This window comes from Bombus impatiens, unplaced genomic scaffold (assembly GCF_000188095.3).
Source record: "Bombus impatiens unplaced genomic scaffold, BIMP_2.2 scf_0814, whole genome shotgun sequence".
Taxonomy (NCBI): domain Eukaryota; kingdom Metazoa; phylum Arthropoda; class Insecta; order Hymenoptera; family Apidae; genus Bombus; species Bombus impatiens.
The window spans coordinates 474,185-478,659 of NT_177233.1; the positions used below are offsets into that span (position 1 = coordinate 474,185).

A 4,475-nucleotide genomic window follows, 5' to 3' on the forward strand; every position below is an offset into this window, starting at 1 on the left:
GAGGAACAGAGTCTCTACGTGAATGAACATTTCGAAGATCGTCGCAGGTGCCGATGCGGCGAGCGGCGGAAAGCGATCTTCGGATATTTATCATCCAAGTTGAAAAATTCGCGCGAAAAATTCTATCTGGGACGAAGGTAATGTACGAAGTAACGACGATTACGCGTAACGACGACAGCGATAGGAAAATAAATGATCCGTTTGCGTCGCTCGATTGTACTCTGTGTCTTTTACTCTTTCGAATGTACGTACTTCTTGGGCATTCTCCGTAAATTTTTCGATCGCGAGAGATACGACCGATGACCACTTCTCAGGCTGACGAGTGTTTTACTTAACGCGGTAATCTTAGGATTAACGTTGAACGTATCCATCCGTAGACTTTAATATCGCGAGATACGCTGCAGGCCATTAATAATAATTAGGGCGGGTACGAGGTATACGAAAGTCACGTGCACGCACGAGTTGTCAAATTAGTTGATTAACTTACACTTACACCTGTCGATGTCGTCCGGATGTCACCGTAGAACCGAACGTGTGTTAACAGGTGTTTTTAACTCGGCCGCGCCAAGCGCTTCCAGCTGCTGGCTGCCCGCTATTGGATAACAACGCGAATTCGAAGGATTTTCGATAGATCGCGACTGGCTGTCTCAGTTGATCAAACAAGGAGCAACAGAACTTACAGGGGCACCGTGTAAACCGATAAAATGGCGCGGTATGCAACCACGGAAATTTTCGTTAAACGTAAATCCGACTTAAACAAGTGAAAAAACGACATATACCTTATGACGTAATAATCGTTACACAAACGGACTGTGTCGTTTTAATTAACACGTAAGAGAACGTATCAACGCTAATTATCGGTTAATTATACAGGGTGGTTGGTAACTGATGGTGCAAGCGGAAAAAGGGGGTGATTCTACGCGAAAAAAGAAGTCGAAAATATAGAATAAAAATTTTTTTTTTTTTTTAATTTTTCCATCGAAACAACGATCTACAGTGAGATCCGTACGCGTGAGGTACCGCGCGCGTACCGAGCGACGATTCAAAGTCGATTTTCTCGAAAACAAAGCCTCGAACGAAAAATTTGTATTCTATATTTTCCACTTCTTTTTTCGCGTAGAATCACCCCTTTCCGTTTGCACCACCAATTACCAACCATCGATTTTCTCGAAAACAAAGCCTCGAACGAAAAATTTGTATTCTATATTTTCCACTTCTTTTTTCGCGTAGAATCACCCCTTTCCGTTTGCACCACCAGTTACCAACCACCCTGTATTTATATACAGAGAGAGAGAGAGAGAGAGAGTTTGTGATGTAGGTTTTGATATGTACATAACATAAAGGGATGATAATTGGGAAAAATTTAGTCTTTCTGTTGCCCATGAGAACGAAAATCAAATACACCGAGGTTTTAACAATTAATTATGATAATTGATTACGTAATATCGATAATGATATTATTTAATTATAATTTTATACCTTTGGCATTCGTTAGCTCGCGTGGATGCGATTAAACGAGCGGATTTTAGATTTCGTTTGTCGGAAGCCTCGCTTCCCGAGTTTTTCCAGCTTTTTCGTTCGTCGTCTGGTCGCGATATATTTCGATCGTTGAACATGGTGTCGTTGATTAGGTTGATTAATAAATTTAATAACAAATAACATGTGAAACATAGTCGATAGCGTATGTGTAAGAAAGTCAAGTTCGAGTATTATCTGAATTTTTAAGAAGAAAGGTGTATTAGCGCAGAAGAATAAATAACGTTGTTGTATAATATAGATAAATGAACTGCCAGCGCGTACGAGTCATATTTTAAAAGTAAAAGATAAAAAGCATCAACCGGAGAGAAATCGAAGAAGGTTGAAAAAGAGATTTAAGGATGAGAGAAATGCGGCCGAGGAGCAACTTCCGGTTGCATGGAAACAGCGGGAAAACTGTCCCGACTTTCCAAGCGTCCTCGGTCGGTGCACTGCTAACGTAACACGATTTTCCTGAATGCTTTTTCGGCACACTTACATACTTCCGCAAGACTTGTAACATAAACATCTTTAAACTTGCAATTTATCAACATTCCATTGCTTTTACCTTAGAAAGTAATCGGCTGCCTGTTACTTATAATACTCTGAATTCAATACCATCGTAATTATAATTGCCTAAAGAAATGAACATACCTAATACGTTGCTTGATTTAATTCTGCATTAAAAGCATCAAATTATACGGAATAAGTATAAAAATTGCATTATTCGTTCTCGCAGTATGCAGCAGATCTGAAATATTACATGTACAATACGATAATTTCTAATGTGATGTATAACAGTACAAATGAATCTACGCTGTATCACTAAAGAAGTTCATTCTCCTGAAAGATGTTACAAAAGAGGTGCATATATGGATGGGATCGTCCGTTCTTAAAATACAGCTCTAAAATTTATAAAATAATTTCTAATTTTCTAATATCATCCGTAACAGCTTAAAGAAAGAAATTTACGGCGTATACTGTTAAACGATTAACGTTAACGTTGCAAAACGACGATAACACGATCCCTAATTCTCGACAAAATAATGGCAGAAAGGTCGTCGCATCAAATGGTACACTATCGAGATATTTTCTGCGGTTGCTGAATTATCTTTGCCCGTCTGCGAAAAGAAAACCGCCTGAAGGTGCTTCTAGAATCGAGGCCGGAAGTGCACAGAAGTCGCAGCTTTCGAAGACGATCGTAAAACGCCCCACGAGTTCCTCGATGTTTCCTTATCCCCACCGCGAGTACCATCAACGTCTAGTTGCCATTCTGTTCTTAGATGAGAAAGTTTAGTAATCATATCAAAAGAAAGTTCAGACCAATTTTGACATCATTTTATCATCGGTACTAAAAAGAGTCTGAAAGAGAAACCACGAAATGCAAAGGATCGTAATGAAAAGTGGGAAAACCGATACGTAAATATCAGTGTCCATTGGATGAGTCATGGGCGTGATAAAATTTATTTTGTACAAATTGCATGCTCCTTCCTGCTTTTATTTTCTAATCATTTTATGGGAAATCTGTTATTTTATCCACATCGTATACGATCTATAAGTAAACCGAGGATTTGTATTAACGTAACTAAGGAAATAGAAGACCTCACTCTGTCTCTCTCGATAGATAAATACAGTTTCGTTTCACCCGTTCAGTATTAATAACAGCTACTTTACTTTGAGTATTTTTGCATGTTGTGTGCATTTTTGTAACTTTAAATACCTCGTTAATAGAAGTATATAAAAATCCGCGATACACGTGCAAGATAAAATATTGAATAAAATACAATTTGTTTGAATATTCCGATAAATGTAACAAGTAGTAGCTGTTCTGACGCTAATGTGACATATAGTTTTCGTAAAAATATCTCTCCGCTACTATCGAAACATCATAAAGTACGAGCAAGATCGCAGATGCTTCTCAAATCAACTAGAATCAACTTTGAAGCAGGCGACGTGGTCTCGTAGATACGCAAGCGGTTCATAATGTTCAAATACGGCTTGCTTACGTCGTCGTGGCCTCGTCCAGAGAGCAAGGACATTCATTGGCCACAATTCATCTGTCGCGCAATGCTCAACCAATCGTAAACCCGACTAGCGCTTTACTTCCGTCGTGAAGCCACGCGTTCGACTGTCCTCAGTCCTCGTGCACGTTGGCCGTCGTTGTCGCGGCACAGGTATTACGCTTACACATACGTATATTCGTTTACATACGGCGGTGCACGCGAGTGAGCGGGTTTAAACGGTTGGTACGTGCTCGTTTCCGCGGTCAGAATCATTGGCGCATTCTCGCGCCGGCAATAAGCCGCCAGTTAAAACTCCTCCTTCCCACTCTCCTACGATATTCCCATCCCTCTCTTTCCTTCGATAGCTGTTCGTTCCGCGGCGTTAAAATCGCCCGACGACGACATCAACAATAACAAACGACATCAAGCACAACGAGACACGCGACAATTCGACGAAACGTTCGCTGGACTCTCCCTTCTTCGATCGACGTAAAGAGTATTGAATCTCGGCGGCACCAGATGAAACGAGTCGTCACGGTCGGCGGTTCGATCTCTCCGAAAACAACGATCTCTGCCTGACCGACTGACTTGTCGTCAGACTCGTCGTTGTCAATCACGAACGAGACGAGAAGAAACTTCGAGGTCTTTCTTACGAATTCTCGCTTGGAGAAATTCCACTGCCTTGATCCTCGTTCGCGAAGCCAAGGAATCGATCGAAATTCAAGTTATAGACGCATAGGGACTTTCACGCGCGTAACGACAAGTCCAAGTTCCCTCTCTGTCTGTGAAAAGCGCTGCTAACTCTTAGATACGGATATATATGTAAGTAGACAGCGAGCAACAATGAAGGGAGAAAGAAGTTTGTTCCTCCTGGCGAGGAGGAGGAAGACATTTTCACCGCGCCTTCACGGAGAAAACGACTTCGCTTAGAACTGCCTCGCCGACGGCTGTGGCCGT

General features: G+C 41.3%; 1 protein-coding gene across 1 annotated transcript in view; it reads left to right on the forward strand.

Moving 5' to 3' along the window:
- The first annotated feature begins 552 nt into the window (after window positions 1-552).
- Window positions 553-4,475, forward strand: part of LOC100748263 — a 67,019-nt gene continuing 63,096 nt past the window's right edge. The window contains exon 1 of the mRNA XM_033323123.1: window positions 553-760. The gene's annotated coding sequence lies outside the window, so the exon portion shown is untranslated. The remainder of the gene's footprint in view (window positions 761-4,475) is intronic.